The sequence below is a fragment of the Oryctolagus cuniculus genome, chromosome 3 (genome assembly GCF_051225735.1).
Source record: "Oryctolagus cuniculus isolate XC-2025 breed Fujian yellow rabbit chromosome 3, ASM5122573v1, whole genome shotgun sequence".
NCBI lineage: Eukaryota > Metazoa > Chordata > Mammalia > Lagomorpha > Leporidae > Oryctolagus > Oryctolagus cuniculus.
Window position 1 is genome coordinate 41,922,552 of NC_142869.1, and position 20,847 is coordinate 41,943,398.

General features: G+C 41.5%; 1 long non-coding RNA gene across 1 annotated transcript in view; it reads right to left on the reverse strand.

Annotated features, from left to right (window-relative positions):
- Positions 1 to 20,847, reverse strand: part of LOC149127323 (uncharacterized) — a 144,771-nt gene that overhangs the window by 18,650 nt on the left and 105,274 nt on the right. Inside the window, exon 3 of the long non-coding RNA XR_016231976.1 lies at positions 3,875 to 4,114. This is a non-coding gene — a long non-coding RNA (uncharacterized LOC149127323). The remainder of the gene's footprint in view (positions 1 to 3,874; positions 4,115 to 20,847) is intronic.

The following is a 20,847-nucleotide window of genomic DNA, read 5'->3' on the forward strand; positions in this document are numbered from 1 at the left end:
AAAAAGAAAAGAAACAGGATATATGAATTAAATTTGGCACAGTCTTGCTAAATGAGTGGCACTAATGTTGGTAAACTGGGTAACAGATATACTGAGGTCCATTGCAAAATTTAGGTATGTTTGAAATTTTTATCATAGAAGTTTAAAATAGTATCAAATATGTGTGTCACTTTTTTAATAAAAACTTACTTTAAATAAACACAAAGAAAAGTTGCAAAAATAGTTCAGAGAATTCTCATATACCCTTCACATTATTCCCCAAAGTTAACATTTACCACACTTGCTCATTTGCTCTATTATCAATTTATCTATCTATCATGTAATTATCTATCTACCTGCCATGTATATTATAGTTTTTATATTTACTTTTTTAAGATTTATTTATTTATCTGAGAGGCAGAGTTACAGACATAGAAGGAGAGACAGAGAGAGAGAGAGAAGGAGAGGCAGAGAGAGAGAGGGAGAGAGAAAGAGAGAGAGAGGTCTTCCATCTGCTGGTTCACTCCCCAAATGGCTGCAATGGCTGGAGCTGGGCTGATCCGAAGCCAGGAGCCAGGCACTTCTTCTGGGTCTTCCACGTGGGTGCAGTTGCCCAAGGACTTGGGCCATCTTCTATGGCTTTCCCAGGCCAAAGCAGAGAGCTGGATAGGAAGTGGAGCAGCTGGGACTCAAACCGGCACCTATATGGGATGCTGACATGGCAGGTAGCAGCTTAGCCTACTATGCCACAGAGCTGGCTCCCTCTTATAATTTTTAAATGCTTAACTCTTAATTGTCCTTTTTTGTCGTATCAGGTTTTGTTAATTTATCCTGACTATGAAGCGCTATTGGTGAGCATTTAATGTCCAGCATCAAGAATGAAGTTACTGGGGCCAGCGATGTGGCCCAGCAGCTGCTGTGCGAAGCCAGTATCCCACGCAAGCACGTGTTTCGGTCCCAGCAGCTCTGCTGCTGATCCAGCTCCCTGCTGATGTGGACTTCATGGAGCCTGGCTCCAGCCTGGCTCAGCCCTGGCTGTTGTGGTCATTTGGGGAATGAACCAGCAGCAAATGAAAGATCTCTTTCTCTCTGTCTCTCCCTCTCTGTCACTCTGCCTTTCAAACAAGTAAAATAACTCTTTAAAAGAAAAATGAAGTTATTTTTGAGACTCTGCCTTTCAAACAAGTAAAATAACTCTTTAAAAGAAAAATGAAGTTATTTTTTGAGAACGTAGTGGGAGGGGTGGTGATTCTCTGAAGCCAGGATCTTTCTGAGATGTGAAGTAGGGAACAGCTTGGTTAAAACAGAAGAGAATGCAATAGTGGTTGGCATGAGGACAAGGAGTAAGTTCCCACTTCTCTTCCTTCCTATGCTAGAGAAATAAATCACCATTAACAAAGGTAACACTTGTAAATTGTGTGCCACATTGACCAGGTCTCGAACAGAACTGGTTTATTTAACTTAGGCTGGAGTAACTTCCATCTCTCATACATATCTGAAACATATTCCAAATACTCCCTCCAGGGAGAATATGAGACGAGTAGCCTCAGGATGTTTGGCCCAGACCATAAGGACAAGATCACCTAAGGTGAGAAAAGCAGCAACCATACAGGGGAAAGCACACTCAACCGAATCCTGAGTCCCATTGTCCCACTAACAAACTAACTAACCAATTAAAGGACTTTAGACCCATAACTCACTGGCTTCTGCTCTCTGCAATGTTCTGTTTTTTCTTTGAATACATAGGGCTGGTGGATGAAGTGCATAGTCATTCCTGCTCACACTCTGGGAAAGAGCTCACTACGTCACAGTCCGTTCCATAACCAGCATAGTTTCTCAAACGTAACAGGAGTCCAGAGTACCAAGCAACTGGTTTAACTTGAGCACCACTCCAGATACTTATTCACCCAGGGAATTTCTGGTACTTGTCCATCGGCTTGCCCGGAACCTTTTCAGAGCTAGTCTTATTTCCTGCCGCGGCTTATATCACAACTTTCCCACTAGATGGCAGCACAAACCCACCACAGAATCATCCCTATGGGCGCTACACACCTCAGACTAGCTATTCCAAGGGAGTCTGCAAGATTGAGTATATTGTGAATAATTACAGCTTTCCTGGCTGGTGTATCTCCCCACATCCCTTCCCTTTGCCTTTGATTTTATGGAATCTATATGAGTTTCACTATTAATGAGAACATATATGTTCTTTTGTTCTAATCCTAACAAATTGACACTGTTTAAATTATTGATATTTTGTTCAGCATTAATTTTTGCATGAATTTTGACTTGTCAAAAGTACTACATTAAAATATTATTTGTCTTAGCTACTGAGTTTTTGGCTCCTAAGGAGAGTGTCTCACTCTCCTCCCCTTAATGCCTGACTCCACTCACAGTGAAGGTTTTACCAAGAGCAGACAAGAACAAAGTAGCAGTGCCCATGGCCTGACCAAACCAGGGGCCAAAAAAATAATATTAGGAAAAGCAGAGGCGTACACAATGGTGGAGGCACTAATAGCATTAGTGTACACCAGAAGCCTTTAACCCCACCATCCAAACTCAGTCCTAATAAATGGTATTCGTGTCTGGGTACTCAGAAAATGAATGCATGAGCTAAAGATGACATCTTCCTTTCTCCTTTCGCCTATTTTATTTTCACTACCTCATGGTCTCGCTAGTTTCCCCTCTCCTCCTTCCAGAGCTCCACTGCTTCACTGGATACAGCACTCTCAGGTATCTCACACAAGTTTTGAAGAGCTCCCTTCTATTTTCTTCTTGCTGATTCCCCTAACACTGTCTCTGTCTCTGGATCTATGTTACTTCTACTTAGAGCTATGGGGAAAAAAATGGGGTAGCCAAGAAGAGAAAAGGGGCAGAAACTCAGAGAACGGAAACATCAGAGGGCCGTGTCCAGAAGCTTTGGAAGTCTCTACACTGAGACTAATAGCTTACCAGGGCACAGACAGACCCAACTAGACTTGGCACCGTGCCTTTTACAAAGGGGTGCACAGCACATATTAGTTGGTATGGGTAATTACTCAGGATAATCAGTGGTGTGTCATACAAGCAATGAAAATTCATAAAATGGGATAGTTTTTAAAATGCCCTATAAATGACTGTTTCAAGGCTTAGTCAGTGACAATGCCCATTAACACTGCAGCTAACTCCCTTTGTGCCTCTTCCTTCCTCCCAGTAGTTTCCAGGCCTTAACTCTGAAAAGTGTGAAGATCAAAGGGTAAGCAGATTCCAGGGACTTCTTGGGACTTTCCCAGAACCCAGTCAAGGTCAGGCCATGGGCACTGCTGCTTCCTTCTTGTGCGTTCTTGGTAAGCAGGGATCTGGAACATCTGTGCTGTCCACTGGTGCGTCCTGGTCCTCATATCTTTCTGCACACATCTTTCCCTGCTCTCTGGCCAGGTCACTCCTAGGTTGTCAGAGCTCCTAAGCCCTCTGGATTCCAGCTGGGTGTTTTAGGGGGAATCTCTGTTATTAGAAGGTTATATCCATTGCTCTCTCCCTGCTAAGTTCTCTATAGATTCCTACGTCTCTAGAAAGTTTTCTATAGATGACTATGTCTCTAGACAGCTCATTCCTACCTTTCATGCTATAACTCATTTCCTTTCTAATGGTACTATTAAAATGATGTATTTGAAAATTTAACAATTTAAACAGAGGCCAACTTAATAATGCAGCTATATAAAATTATAGACTAATATTTAGACTAATATTTAACAAGATAGGAAAATAAGGCTTACTTTTAATGATATTAGAAACAGACTTCTTCCATTCTTCTTTTTCTATAAATTTCTAAGTCATTGCAAGAAGAAAATTATCAATCCCCCTCATTATTATTTTTCATGAACTGTGCCTTGACTAGGTGGGGCTTGAGATATTTTACCTGCACTGTTGAAGAGAAAAGTCTTAAAAGCCCCAGTGAATCAAACAGGTATACCATGCATCTTGGTAATGCTTGTGAATAGAAGAAACTGTACTTCAGGAGGTATGGCCATGGGAAGACTCCACTATGAGATCAAAGGAAGCACATAGCTGATTTCTTCTCTCACAGAGAAAAGTGACTGCATAGATGAAGACTGTTGGACCTCTGTGAACTGTAGAAAAATCATTACATCCTGGGAACCTACAGTCAGGATAAACAGAGAAAACAGATAATAACATTAAGAAAAACATAGTCTTGTCTTTTTTCCTAATTTTTTCTCTTTTTCTCTACCCTCCCATTCTTTTTCCTTTCCTACTTTCCTCTTTCTTTGTTTCTCTCTCTTTCTCTCTTATGGTTTAGACCCACACTTAAAAAGTAAAATGAAGCACTAATATTAATAATAAATTTATTCAACTGAACATATATCAAATATTATTACGTTGATATGAAATCAACATGAAACTTATTAATGAGACCATTGCCGCCTTCTTTGCATGACACTAAATGTTTGAAATTGGTATGTATTTTTCCCTTACATAATTTGGACCAACCGCCTTTCAAGGACAGTGGCTTGTGACTGTTGTATTGGATGGTACCGATTAGAGAAAAGACAAGAGTGATGTTGGCATATGTGTTGTTGATTGATGAGGCTCTGATTGATGAGTATTGTTAAGTGCCATCTTTTTTTTTTAAAGATTTATTTATTTATTTGAAAGTCAGAGTTACACAGAAAGAGGAGAGGCAGAGAGATAGAGAGAGAGGTCTTTCATCTGCTGGATTATTCCCCAGGTGGCCACAACAGCTGGAGCCGCACCAATCCAAAGCCAGAAGCCAGGAGCTTCTTCTGGGTCTCCCACACGGGTACAGGGGCCCAAGGACTTGGGCCATCTTCTACTGCCTTCCGAGGCCATAGCAGAGAGCTGGATCAGAAGCGGAGTAGCCAGGACTTGAACCAGCACCCATATGGGATCCTGGCACTGCAGGAGGCGGCTTTACCTGCTACACCACAGTGCCAGCACTGAGTGCCATCTTGTAAGTGTCTTTATCTTTATTGCATGTTTAGCTATTCAGCAATATGAGCTGTCCATGCAATGATGTATCAAATAAAACACCTTTCCAGGAGCCCACAAGTGAATTTGCCAGGCAGGGCATTCCCAGACATTTGAAGTCTGTGGGTAGGCACAGGGAACTCGTGACTCTGTGTGATTTGGTGAGTTGAGGCATGCATGTGGTGTTCAGTCTGTTTGTTGTGATACAATGGGATAGACTGTTCAGGGCTCCAAGAAAATCATGCAGTTTAGTATAACTGACTTAAAAAATCTGGCCGGCGCCACGGCTCACTAGGCTAATCCTCCGCCTAGCGGCGCCGGCACACCGGGTTCTAGTCCCGGTCGGGGCGCCGGATTCTGTCCCGGTTGCCCCTCTTCCAGGCCAGCTCTCTGCTGTGGCCAGGGAGTGCAGTGGAGGATGGCCCAGGTGCTTGGGCCCTGCACCCCATGGGAGACCAGGATAAGTATCTGGCTCCTGCCATCAGATCAGCGCGGTGCGCCGGCCGCAGTGCGCCGGCCGCGGCGGCCATTGGAGAGTGAACCAACGGCAAAGGAAGACCTTTCTCTCTGTCTCTCTCTCTCACTGTCCACTATGCCTGTCAAAAAAAAAAAAAAAAAAGAAAAGAAAAAAAAAGAAAAAAAATCTAAGAGGCATATAGCAATATAAAAGCAATAGAGGTAAAATTAAGAAAAAACACTAAAGTGTAAATCACATACTATGTACCAACTTTATGACCTGTCTCCCCTCCAGGCGTATATTATGAGTATAGGATGTGTGTGTGTGTGTGTGTGTGTGTATCCTTAGAGCCTAGCACAGTGTCTGACACATTGAAGGAGCTCAATAAGTATTAGCGGACTACATGGATGTTTACTTGAATGTTCTCCACATTTCTTGCATGTAAATAAGCCTCCATGTGGACAGAGGGATTCCTTTTTCTCCATATTATATCCTCAGTTACCACAATAGTTTGTGTGATGTGTCAGTCCTCCATAGAAGTTTTCAAATGATTACATAGTCAAGGTAGGGAAGAGCAATGCATAAGCAAATTAACATTAAAGGAAGCATGATCATTGCAAAGCACAGACCTATCCATGGAAGTTTCCAGAAAGTCTAAGGACCAGGACAAGCCAGTCAGAGAGATTCACTCAAGGCCAACCTGGTGACATTTTTATTAAAAGTTTCATAGAATCATTTTTGTGTTATAAAAACATTTTAAAATTGAATTTCAACAATCTTTGGAAAAGAAAAAACAAGATGTAGATGAGCCAAGGGACATTTGCACCTTGGAGTGGGGATGCTGGTTATGAAGGTGGCTGGGCACTCCTGCAGTGGCTGCGTCCAGGAGTCAGTTATCCCCTGACAGCTAGATGCCCAGAATTCTGATGATTTGCTATGCCATTTACAAATCAAGCATGTCCACCAAATTACCCTGTACCACCCAACCTCCTTCTCTCTCCCACTGAAGTTTTGGAGAAGGCACCCTTGGGGTATGAATTAGCTATAGACAAATGCATCTTCTCTATTCAGGTGTTTAAAGAGAGGGTTTGTTTGGTCAATGTCCTTGGAGAATACATTTTCCAACTTTGCCACATCAAAAAAAAATAAATATCATCTGATTATATGCATTAAATTATTTTTTCTTCAGCTGTGTAAAATATCATAAGATTTTTGGTTTTGCTTTCCAACTTGGAAAGTCAAGGCTTAGGATGTTACGTGATTGTCAAGTTCTAGTAATGCAAAGCCAGAAAAATGGCTCAATAGTCTCTGCTCTTCTGTCTCATTCACTGATTGTCTGGAACCCAAACCACAAAATTGGTTTGGTCTCGGTCTTCCAAAGCATATAAGAAGAGTCACGCATTTTCTGGGCAGGCACCTCCTTGCTAAGTCCTTAGAGCATAAACATTACATATTCCATCATTCTCTTATTAAGTCCATGGACTTGGACAACCCTCACTTAGTAAATTACTGACCCTGGCTTCTATGTAAACAAATGGAGACTGTTTTATGAATAGGCAAAGGCATTTCTTTTCTTCTCATGGGGGGAGAGGAGCAGAGCTCAGCATTACTGCGGGGATGTGCCTGTGTCCCACAGTCCATAGGAAAGTGGATCTGCTGCCCACTGAAGCCAGGATGGGGATGCAGCGTATGTCCATAAAGAGAAAGGAAAAGACGAGTGGGAAAACTGGGAGAGAGAAGAGGGACATTTCCAGGAAGAGCTCAAATTATTCCACTTGGGTCCGCATATGCCCTCCAAAGCCTGGACCAGTGTAGAAACACATCACACCTCGGAAAGATTTTGGCTCACACACAGAAGAAAATTCATTGCTTATGCCTGTTTTGGATAAAGAATTGAATTCAGAGAAGGGACAGGCCTGCCAGGCAGGACATTTTCACCATGGCAAAAGCTGCTGGTTTCCTCCCCAGTGTCTTCCCCCTCTTCTTCCATGGTCACAAAACCCTGGATCAACCGAACAGTGGAGAGTGCCCCACGATCCCCTCTGCTGATCCAGTTAGATGCAACCATCTGCTGCAGAGTCAAACCCAAAGGCTCCATCCACGAGTCACGTGCACAGAGAAAGATGCTGCTGAGTCTTGCAGATAGTGTTTTCCTATTTTCAAAATGACGACGCATTTGTCAGGGTTCTCTAGAACCAATGGAGATGTCTACATGAAGGCAGTCCATGACTTACCTTTTTTACGTTTTATGATGGCATGAAAACAATGTGCATTCAATAGGCACTGCATTCGGAATTTTGTTATCTTTTCCCAGGCTAGCAACAACTACTCTATAGTGCACTGTGTGGCTAAGTTACAGTATTAGGCAAGTTAGCTATATTAAATGCATTTTTTTACTTACTTACAATATTCTCTACTTAAATGGGCTTATCAGGATCATAAGTCAATGAGCACAAATATATACACAGAGGGATTTATTTTACAAGATTGGGTTATGAATGACAGAGACTGGTAAATCCAGAATCTGAAGGGTAGAACAGCAGATTAGAGGCCCAAAGCAGACGGTCAGCTGGCAGAATTCCTTCTTCCTCAGTGGATTATTATTATTGTTTTTGTCTTAAGACAGTCCACTGATTTTATGAGGCCCAGCCACAGTAAGGAGGGTTATCTTTTCTTCTCAATGAATACTAATTTTCTTTTAAAGATTTATTTATTGGGACCAGTTCTGTGGCATAGCAGGTAAAGCAGTTGCCTGCAGTGCCGGCATCCCATTTGGGCAACGGTTTGAGTCCTGGCTGCTCCACTTCTGATCCAGCTCCCTGCTAATGAGCCTGGGAAAGCAGTGAAAGATAGCCAAGGTCCTTGGCCCCTACACCCGCCTCGAAGACCTGGTAGAAGCTCCTGGCTCCTGGCTTTGGATCTGCCCAGCTTTGGCCATTGCGGCTACTTGGGGAGTGAACCAGAAGATGGAAGACCTCTCCCTTTCTCTCTCTGTCTCTGCCTCTCTGTAATTTAAAAATGTAAATTTAAATAATTTAGTTATTTATTTGAAAGACAGTGTTACAGAGAGGAAGAGACAAAAATAGATAGCTTCCATCTGCTAGTTCATTTCCCCAGATGACTACAATGGCCAGGGCTGGGCCAGGCCAAAGCCAGGAGCCAGGAGGTTCTTCTAGGTCTCCCTATGCTTTTTCTCAAGCCAATATCAGGGAGCTGGATCAGAAATGGTGCAGCTGGGACATGAACTGGCACCCAGATGGGATGCCAGCATCACAGAACGCAGCTTTACCCACCACACCATGCCAGCCCCAAAGCCTACTAATTTAAATACCAGTCTCATCTCACAACATATTTCATGGAAACACCTATAATGATGTTTGACCAACTCTCTGGTGGCTCAAGTTGACACACGAACTTAACTGTATCAAACCATCAAAGAGAAATGTTTATGAAAAAACGGAAGGAAATGTACACCTATGGCAGGATGCACCCTGTCCATTTGGTGTCAGCAGCTTTGTGGGGCTGCTCAGGGCTGCATTGTCCTCACCACTGCCAATCAGCCAGGAACACAGCTCTCTGTGGCCACAGTGAGTTGTCCGGCTCTGAGTGCACTAAGACTCCACCCAGGCTGGGGTCTCTGGGTGGGAAAAAAAAATGAACCTCAACTCATAAGTGTTAAAACAAGTAGCTCAAAATGGATTATGTATCTAGAAGAAAAGCTGAAAGTATAAAACTTTAAGAAGAAAATATATAGAAGACTATTATGAATAAAGACAGGCACTACTGAACAATTTAATGTTGGATACATATGTATGTAGTAAAACTCTAAAGAAACCCACGAAATAAAGTCAAGACAGTGGCTGATCCTGTGGGGTCTGGCACAATTTCCCAGGGAACTGTAAAACACAGGTAACATCCCAAGGCAAACAGTGCATCTTCTCAGAGGTCTAGGTTGTAGGTCTCTGGGACCCTTTCTAAGTAGCTGAAGTACTCATCACTCTGGCTTCTTCCCTTTGCTCTCCCAGTTCCAGCTGCTTCCTGCAGATGAGGCTCAAAGACAACTTCATGCTTTCTCTTCACCCTCATTGCCTAGGTAACAACTTCACCAGCACTCAGCTGGTGAGTTTCATAGGAAATTCACTTGTTAAAGTATAGTTCGTATGCCTTAGTCAGCTGATTGGACTCTGATTGACAAAATCTTACTTAGATTGGTTTGGAATGGTCTGTGATTACTTGTTTTATTCATACTATATGAATTTTATATATTTTTATCAAGTGTTTTATCATGTATAAAATGAATACATCACTCCTTTGCTTAGAATTCCCCAATGCTTCCCCCTTGCACTAGAGAAAATATCCAAACCTAGGCTAGTCACCACTAGTGAAGTTTGATCACAACAAAGTCTGATCATGTTTTCAAACTTTTAGAACAAGCTGTTTGCTTTGAAGATGCTCTATTCTCGTTCACTCTACCCCCACCCTCATGCTCTGTGCTCTCTTCTAAGTCAAGAAAAAACACCTGCTGGAATGGTGAGCAGGAATCGCCCAAGGAGTCATCAGTAAATGACACCTGCCTGCTTTGTACCCTGGCAGCCTGTACAGAGCCAGCTGCTCAGAACGGACCACGACTTCCCTCACAGCCATGCCACCCCTCCCATTCAGGGAGAAGTCTGGAAGGAAAACCCCTTTCAGATGAGGAAACCCAGCCAACTGCCAATTAGGTTGAATTTTTATAGATGCAAGTACTTCACAAGGCATAGCTCCAAGCCTAGCAGACTCGGCATCACCTGGGAGCTTGTTAGAATCAGGGTTCTGATTCTCTAACATCCTTTGAGTAGCAAAGATGTAAAAGATTACTTCTCAAATTGTGGTCCCCATTCCAGTAGCATCACCTGAGAATTTGTTAGTGATGTAATTTCTAGGACTTCATCCCAAAACTATAGAATCAGAAACTCTAAGCAGAGAGCCCAGCATTTTTTTTCAAAACAAGCTTTCCATGTGATTCTAACATACGTTAAAATTTGAGAACCCCTATTTTAGAAATAGTAACAGAAATATTATTTTACAACTATAACATATAACCAAAAACACAAGTAGGAAAACTGAGAAAAGGAAGTGTGAGAGGGTAAAACAATACATGCTAAACAGTCTGTCAAAAGAAGTTTAAAAAGAGGAGAACAACTACAATGCAGGTAAGAAGTAGTTTTCAGACCAAAGGGCATAGTAAACACTAAGAAATGAATAAAGGTATACCCAAGGATAGGCGTTTGACCCGGTTGTGAAGATGTTGTTTAAGATGCCTGCATCCCATATTGGAGCACCTGGGTCCAGGCAGTTACAGCTTCTGACTCCAGCTTCCTGCTAACGCAGACCCTGGAAGGCAACAGATGATGGCTCATATACTGGGGTCTAGACCACCCACATAGGAGACCTGGATTGAGTCTCTGGCTCCTGGCTTCTGCTTGAGCCCGTCCCAGCTGTTGTGGGCACTTGGAGAGTGAGCCAACAGATAGGAGATCTCTCTCCCTCTCTCTCTTTCTCTAACTCTGCTTTCAAAATAAATAAATAAATATTTAAGGAAAAAATTCCTGTATGCCTTGTAAAGATCTGAAAACAGCTTCCGTATGAAGCCTGAGGCCTGCATTTCTAAGTGATATGCAATATAACATGAAAATACAGGAAGGATTTTTTTTCACAATTATGTTTTACAGACTTGGGGCCAAAACATGAAATGACTCCCTTTTTCTGACACCTATGTGCAATACATGAACTTGTTTCTATCCTCACAGTCTGTGTAGGAGTGATTTATACGCAATAAAAGCAAACTTGGCTTAAGGAATACTGTTAGCTTTTGCTTTTTCTCTCCTCACCTTACAACTTACAAAAACTTGCAAGTGAATTAACATGGTGAAATATTTCACAGTGTATTATTTAATTCCATCTTCTGAAAGCAACATTATAAAACAATTCCTGCTGGCACAAGAACAAATAGCTTCCATTTGTGAAACAATGCCTTTCTGGTTTTTAACTCTCACACTTTTGGAAGTCTTTCCAAGGAAACACATCTAAAAGGCTGCATTCTCTTTGTTCAGATGGAATTGCTATGTCCTAATGAGTTAATGTGCAGAAACTGTTACACTTGTTCAGCAACCACAGTTCTGCAAACTGTCCCTGTAATAGCAGCAGAAAGCGAGACGACAAAGAGGGAAAGGTCTCCACAAATCCTCTGCAGACCACTGTGCAGTCTTGGACCGTGCATGGGGAAAATCTTGCTTCTAATTGGAAGCATTCGCACACTCAATGCTTTTGCCAGCTGGGAATCTGAAACTTTTCAAATGGGAACAGAAAAATGTGCCAGATGACTTTTCAGCTGAGGGATTTCAGGAACTGGTATTTTCACATGGCTACTCCTGCACAGCAAATAGTTCACTAAATTAACAGCTCAAAAGAGGACAAAAGTGAAACAAATTAGAAATAGTGCTGTTGAGAAGTTAACTAAGTTAACTTCTAATTTGTTTTCAGGGAAAATTCAGCTCATTTATAATGTTCTACAACATGATAACTGGTGCTAGATTTTTATTTTTCCTATATTTATTTGGGATTCCAAATTAAACCACATCACAGCTTTCAACTTGATCTAGTCCCATTAAATATTATTCCACCCTTGTGATTTGTAATAATCTCATTTCAAAAAGCTCATACTAAAGTGTCTGTGTCCTTAATGAGTCAAAAGCAAAAGATATTTTAGTTTTATATATATGTAAAATATATACATATACATGTATATATACACTTGTAGTTTGCTTTCAAAATTGTCAAATTTAGAATTTCATAGTAAATCTTCTAGAAGACAAGAGATGCTTCTATATTAATTTGCGAAACCACTGAATTGCATTTTAACTTCCTATAAAAATGCCATGTGAAAATAATGGACTCTAAGGTTTACTTTAGCTCAAGTACAGGAGAGCTATTAAAGACATCGTATTTTAGAGAAGCATTTTGCATTTTGGCATCAATGCTACATTTAATAAGTAAAATTAGCTGTTCCAAAGCACAAATTAAATTGTCAAATAAATGTCCATAGTTGTCCTTTATAGATTTTCCAATGAAAATATTGCTATTGGGTTCTTATGAAAGCCATATAAATGCTGAACTCCAGTAAGTCTCCAACTTCTATGTGCATATGAATGTCCTGGGGATCAAAATGTAGATGTGGATGGATTAGTCCTGGCACAAAGCCTGGGAATCTACATTTCTAACAACTTGAAGGGTATGCTGCCCATCATAAACCATTAAACGTTTTACTTACCATCTATGTCTCACACACTTTGATCTAGAGGGTGTTCCCAGGCTGTGCTGGTGAGAACAGATTCCTAAACAGTAAATAGTTGGTACCATTTTGAGGGAGGGGGAACAAAGCATTTCTATATGCCAAGATTGAGGGGGAAGACTATTTAAAACAACAGATGGTCAGAATTGTTTCTGTCCACTAGGGGAATGGCTTGATTTCATTGTAGCCTAAAATACCGCATGTTTAGGGGAAATGTCTGAGTTGGTTTGAGTGTAGAAAGTGAGACCCTTCAGAAAATGATCTGGAAAGAAACATCAAAACAGACAGAACATTGGATTTTTCCCCATCAGGAAAGTCACAGTTCCTGGGAAGTGGGAGAACTGAGTGAGGTGGGGCACTCACTGGGAGGCAGAGAGAATGGCCCAGCCCTGCAATGCGGCAGGCAAATCACACTTGGTCTCCCTTAGGAACAGGAAGATTTTGAAAATGGAGATGTGCTCTTCTACAACATTTCCCAGCTCCCTTAATCCCCAGTAAGGGAAATCAGGATCAAGGATAAGGGGCCATGTCCCGTAGCTAAGCTTGTACAAGACACTTGACACAGGAAGATCAGTTCCACTATGGCAACAGGAAATTGAAGCAAGATGTGACCAGGAGAATGGGTTGTCTAACCCCCCAGAATCCCAAGAGAAATTTCAAGGGATAAATGTTTCCCAATGTAAAGGAGTAGTTGTGCAAATTATATATAAAATTTAGAGATACACAAATCACAGGTATGGAGGCCATCTAAGCAACTGATATTTAGATAAAGAAAACATTTTGAAAATATACACCAAAATGTTAACTATACTTATTTTTTAGTGGTAGATTATGGGTGATTTCTTTCTTTTTAGTTGTATTTATTAATTTAAGAAGTAAAATGTAACATCTTGAAATAGGAAAAAAATCTTTTATAAATTCTGTTTTCCCCATGACCACCAAATGATGTCACATTCCAGCAGAAGTGTTATTCAGGCTGAGACCTAAAGAATGAAAAACCATTAGTTGGGTTAAGAGTGGGGATGGGTGGGACAATAGTCCACATGCCAAGGATCTGGGAACATGAAAGAACAAACTGCTGAGGGAGAGCTCAAGGGATGGTGGGGTTGGAGTGGGGTGAAAAGGAGCAGAATAACCCAGGCTGAGACAGTACCAGTGATCAGGAAATAGCACCAAAAGCCTCAGAGGCCAGAGAACATGGCTTAATTTTATTGTGAGTGCAACCACAAGCCATTGAAAGATTTTATGCAGGCAGTGACATAATCTGATTTATGGTTTTAAAAGATCAGAGCCGGAGAATGGGTGGGGCTGAGAGGAAGACAGGCATAGAAGCCCAGAGTTCATTAAGAGACCTTTGCACTCCCAGGCAGAGGGGACAGTGGCTTTTGGATTTATGTGCCAGCAATGGGGTTAGAATTGATGAGTCTTGGAGATGGATGGGCTAAGAAACTGAGAATTATAAAAAAACACATATAAAAAGCAGTCTCTAGGGTTTAAAGTTTAAGCAAATAAATGGGTGGAAGTATCATTTTCTGATCTGGAGACTGAGGAGAACTGGATTTTGGAAGGAAACTAAAGTCTTGTTTTAAAAGTGTTAAGTTTAAAGTGCATATAAAATATCCAAGGAATGATGATGGAAAGAAGATTTGATAAATGAAAGTTTTGGATACACTGGAAGTCACTGGTATCTAAGCCGGGAATCAGAGGGGCTCTCACTGATTTTGGTGAGATAGAAATCATGAACAGGGACACTTATGGGAGAATATTGAGGAAGAAAATAAAGAGACCTAGAGCTGATCTCTGATGAATCCCAATATTTCAGCAGTAAGAAGAGGAGTAAGAGCTAACATACAGACAGAAAGAAGAAATCCAAGAGAATGTGGTGACATGGATGACAAAAGGGGAAAATGTTTCAACAAGGAAAGAATTTTCAGCTAAGGCCCATATGGCTTAATGGCTCTTAGGAGACTGTTGGAAAAGTGTCCACTGAGTTTGGCAACATGGAAATCATCAATAAAATTAGCAAAGGTAGTTTGGGTGGAATGGTGGTTGCAGAATTCAGAGGAACCTGAGTTGAAAACTGAGTAGAAATTGAAGTAGTGGCTGTGTATATACAAGTTTGAGGGAAGTCTTGATAGTGAATGAAACAACAGTTATTTAACAGCAATAGCAAGGGAATATGTGGTAAGGCTAGGTGCAGGTGAATTTAGGATAAGAAACACTAGGGTGTGTTGGAATGAGGATGACAATGATCCAGGAAAGACATTTCTGCTAGTAGAATAAATCTACTGGAACATTCATACTGGTATTATTCATAGTAGTAAAATCTGGAAATAACCCAAGTGTATATCAAAAGGAGAGATGAACACACTCTGGTATATTTTCACAAGGGGAGATGATACAGAAGTAAAAATTAATTAACTATAGTAACATACAACAATGCCAATGGATCTTGGCAACATAAATGAAAGACGTAAGTTCCAAATAATTACATATATTATGAATACTCTTTATAAAGTTAAAAATATACACTTTAGGCCTCTAAGTTGATGTAATCAAGTATACATTTTTTTAAAAAAAAAGGAAATGATGAACATGGGATTTTGGATGATTATCATCTTATGCTCTCAGGCCAGAGATGCAGGGTAGTGGGAGGTAGAGTGGAACTGAGACAGAAATCATGAGTTTCCAGTTCATGTTTCAAATTGTGGATTTATAGATGTCTATTACATTGTGAAAAGTACAAATATCCATGACTAGATTTAAGTGAGGGCATGTTATGAATCACATATATGATTGGTTTAGGTCTGTTATCTGAGGTCTAATGGCCAGAATGGGTGTGCAGGAGTGTATTCAGTGGGTCAGTTCTACAATGACTGCAATATATAAGATGCCTTATACTGATTATGCAGCTATCTCTAAGCTAAGAGTCAAGGCACAGAAGAGGAGACTGCAGCAAAGATGGAAGCAAAAGCTCCTCCCCTTACAGCAAGGCAATTCAAGGCATTTCATATAGACAGTAGAGAGGTGTTGTCATTCTAAATTCTGATGTTTGCTTTTACCTCTTTTCCAGATCGCAGAAAATATTTAGTGTACCAATAGATTTGTTCAGGGCTATTTTATTCTTCAAATCTGCTGTTCTTTTGGCTTCAATTACAATAGCCACTTAGTGCTCTTTTGTGAAAATGATGAAATGATCTTTCTAAAGTAACTGTAATCATAATTTTTCTTCCTAAATATTTATTTATTTGAAAGGCAGAGTTTCAGAGAGGGAGAGATAAAGAAAAAGAGAGAGAGAGAGAGAGAGAGAGAGAAGAGAGAGAGAATCTTCCATCTGCTGTTTTATTCCCTAAATGGCTGCAATGGACAAGGCTAGGCCAAGCCGAAGTCAGGAGCCAGAAGGTTCTTCTGGGTTTCCGACATGAGTGCAGGGGCCCAAGTACTTGGACTATCTTCTGCTGCTTTCCTAGGCACACTAGCAGGAAATTGGGTTGGAAATGGAACAACAGGGACTCCAATGGGTGCCCATAAGAGATGCTGGTGTCAGTCAGTAGCTTTATGTGCTATGCCACAGCACTGGTCCCATAATATTCTACTGATGTAAAACAATAAAGCCATTGTCACTGTAACACACACAAAACCTCATAATCATTCCATTAATAAGCAAATCCCCAAAGCTACTCAACAATATTATTGAAACTAGATTTTGCCTAGTTAAGTACTATGTTTTCATTTTTCCCAATGTCACCTTTACTAAACTTTCTTTTACTGATTTCGGTCCATGCCTCCCATTTATCAAGATCAAGTTGTACTTTAAAAGCATCTCCTAATCTATTTGTCTTGCCTCCCGAATTTTTATCATCTGCAGACTCGTTCCAGTATAATATTTTCCACTTTCACTTCTGAATGCTTTAACAATATACAGAGAAAAAACAGAAAAAAGACATTCAACAGTCAGCAAGTCAGAACAGGGCAGGACAGCTTCAAACGACTAATTCTCACTACTTGCCGAGCGGTTGTGACTACACTGCTGAGAAAACCATCACCAGGCTTCTGTTGTCTTCAGAAAAATCCCAGTGCACTTCTTCAGCCTGTGCTGGAAAGGCACTGATTTCCTTGGGGTTATAGTAACCAAGCGTTCTCCCTGGAAACAGATTTGGCCTCACTCTCTCCCTTAGGAATTCTCCTTCTGAGAAGAATCTGGAGCTGTGTAACACAGTGGTGTGATGAGCAACAGAGCACTGTGACCATTCACACTGTCTCTGTAGGCTGCACAGCACTCGTAGAGTGCCAGGACAGCTGGCTGTCAGATTTTCATCTCTTCTGGGGTTTGATTAATTCATTTATTTTGAAAACTTATTAGTCTCTTCGTTTATTTGAATGGTGATAGAGTCTAGTACCCATTCAGCCTATTTTGGATTTGGATTAGCCAGTTACACTGTGAAGAGTTCACTGTGTTCCCTACCTCCCGTGCTTCAGTGTGGCCTTCCTCCCCAGCGTGGCTCCTCCTTTTTTTTTTTTTTTAAACAGGCAGAGTTAGACAGTGAGAGAGAGACGAGAAAAAGGTCTTCCTTTTCCATTGGTTCACGCCCCAAATGGCCGCTACAGCTGGCACACCGATCCGAAGCCAGGAGCCAGGTGCTTCCCCCTGGTCACCCATGCAGGTGCAGGGCCCAAGCACTTGGGCCATCCTCCACTGCCTTCCTGGGCCACAGCAGAGAGCTGGACTGGAAGAGGAGCAACTGGGACAGAATCCGGAGCTCCAACCGGGACTAGAATTTGGGGTGCTGGCGCCACAGGCAGAGGATTAGCCAAGTGAACCACAGCACCAGCCGTGGTTCCTCCTCTTGAACAGAGAAGCAATGATCATGCAAGGCAAGACTTGTGATTTTCAAGGTCCTGCATGTTGGAATACAAGAGACTACACCACAAAGGAAATTAGGAGCAGAGTTCCTGCCATATCAAAAGATTGGAAGGATTGTAGGGAAAAGCCAAACTTTCCCACCTCCACAGTTATGGTCTGTTCATGCTTGGGCAGCAGGACTTTCAGAAAGGGAACAGAACAGTGAACAGGCCAGGCCCTGTGGTCGAGTCCTGGGGGAAGAGGAGCATGTTAGAATTCCCTCTAGGAATGATGAACAGTGCCAAAACACCCAAGCCTTTCTTCCTGGGTTAAAGTTAGGGAACGGTGAGCTTTGGGGAGAAAGATCCCTACACCAACAAGGCCTGACTCTCCTTCTGGATTCATGTAGCAGCTGTGTCCCCTGACCCTAGTAGATTTAATTATGCCAGTAGCTTTTACTAATGGTTTACTGAAAACCTTCTTGCACATTTGCAAATAATCCTCCTTGATTAAAACCTCCTCATATTATCCTAATTTTAGTTCCCTCTCTTTCAAACTGGGACTTGGACTGATACAGAAACTATCCATGGGGGCCGGCCCTGTGGCACACTAGGTCAATCCTTCACCTGTGGCACCGGCATCCCATATGGGCGCCTGTTCTAGTCCAGCTGCTCATATTCCAATCCAGCTCCCTGCTGTGGCCTGGAAAAGCAGTAGAAGATGGCCCACGTGCTTGGGCCCCTACACTCACATGGGAGACTGGGAAGAAGCACCTGGCTCCTGGCTTCAGATCAGTGCAGCTCTGGCCATTGAGGCCATTTGGGGAATGAACCAATGGAAAAAAGACCCTTCTCTCTGTCTCTCCCTCTCACTGTCTGTAACTCTACCTCTCAAATAAATAAATAAAAATCTTAAAAAAAAAAAAAAGAAAGAAAGAAACTATCCTTGGACACACCTATAGTGAGGATAGCAATGGCATTGAAATACAGTCCTGAACACAAGCAGGCCTGCTCCTAACACAGGCCCTGCCATAGATCATGCAGTAAATACATGAGTGAAGTTTTGACTCCAGAGTCCAGGCCATTTCTTTTTTTCTTTTTAAAGATTTATTTATGTGAAAAGCTGAGTTACAGAAAGAGGGAGAGGCAGGGAGAGAGAGAGAGAGAGAGAGAGAGAGATTGAGATTGATTCTGTCTTCTGGTTTACTCTCCAAATGACCTCAATAGCCAGGGCTGGACCAGGCTAGAGCCAGGAGCCAAGAGCTTCATCTGGGTATCACACATGTGTGCAGGGTCCCAAGCATTCGGGCCATCTTCCAGTGCTTTCCCAGGCTCATTATCAGCTAGCTGGATTGGAAGTGGAGCAGCCAGGACTCAAAACAATGCCTATTTGGGATGCTAGCACTGCAGGCAATGGCTTAACCTGCTGCTCCACAGCACCAACTCCAGTTCATGTCATTTGTACTTCCCCATATTTCCAAGAGTGGCTGTAGTGTGCCTAAAAGTGCACTACAGATGGAGAGAAGGAAGGATGGAGAGAAGGAAGGAAGGAAGGAAGGAAGGAAGGAAGGAAGGAAGGAAGGAAGGAAGGAAGGAAGGGAAGGAAGGAGAGAGGGCAGGAAAGAGGAATGGGTGGTAGCCTATGAAATATGAAAGAATCCAGGATTCAGTAAATTTGAGGCAATCAGAAAAGAAAGTAAGAGAATGAGAGGCCAAGAATAAGTTATGAGCAAAGAACTGAATAATGGTCTTCAATATTTCAGAAGTGGAGTTGTAGCTGGTGATAAAAATATCCAAGTAGTGGCCAAGGAAGTAGATGATTCAAAGTAAGTGGGAATGAAAACATGGGGATTGAATAGTCTAGGAAATATGAGGCCAAATTATCAGATAATTTAGTTTCATGGACATCAAAGGTAATATCAAGGGGCTAAGATAACAAAGGAAATGACTCTAGTATCAAAATGGCTATAAGCAGGAAACCAAGGAGTAAGCTGGCAGTAATGACATGGATGGTTATGGTTATCTGAACAAAGATGGCTATCTTTGGTAGAATGGAATGTGGAATTTCTCCGAAGTAGCAATGAAACACAAAGAGCCAGAGCTCTAATCCTAGACCTTATAGCACATGGTACATGCACTCCAGAGGACAACAGAGTTTTTGACCAAATGAAAATTGAGTCAAATTTCATTGATAAGAAGTGAAAGAGCTCCAAGGCCTACACTAAAGAAATGAATTAAGCTTTGGCATGCACCATGTCTGCAGGAAGGTGATCCAGTGTCCAATGAAGGGCTTTCTACATCCTGGGTACATCAGGCTGATAGATGAAGTGATTAATAGCTGAATACCAGAATGAAAGATTCATCTTCTTCATTTTTTAACTTTTTTGTTTGTTGTTTTTATAAAAATATAACTTTTAGGAGAATCATAGTATTAATCATGGGTCTAATATTAAAATATGAAATATCCTAGATGATCCCTTTACTTGTCTCTATGTCAATATTCTAATTATCTGGGTTTGACCATGTGGTCACTTCTACTTGTAAAGTTCTATTACAAAGATAACTAGAAAACCAGCAAATAATGGCACCCTTCAACTTTCTCTTTAGAAACAACAAAAGCAGGCTGGCATTGTGGCATAGCAGGTAAAATTGTTGCAGTCATCTGGGGAGTGAGCCACTGTTGCAATCATCTGGGGAGTAAGCCACTGGGGAGTGAGCCACTCACTGTCTCTCCCTCTCTCACTGTAACTCTGACTTTCAAATAAATTATTTAATCTTTAAAAAAAGCAACACAAAAATCAATCAACTAACATTTATTCAGCAGCTACTTTGTGCTAGAGCTACTGTGTGCCATCTACCATGATAAGTATTGGGAAAAATAAACCGAACTAAAAAAATTGCTATCCTCAAGGAACTTATACTAGGGTAACTTATAGACTACCCTAGTAAGAACAAATGTTAAAGGGAATGTAAATACACATTGCATATTAGTACCCAGTGCTTTCTGTCATATGTGAAATAAGTCTGATATACATCTTACTAGGCATGGGGACTTACCTCCTAACAGCCACTTTCCCTCTTCTTCCTACCCACTGAGAACTCAATTTTAGTTACAAACATGGTTCCCCCTACAGCACCAAACATCTTTGGCCTTCAGGCAACAGGACTCATTACCGAAATTTCTAGTGTTGAACCCTTCCTGTTGCTTGGAGTAGAGGGGCTCCTGTGCTGTGGTAGTAGAGGGGTTGGGTGGTTT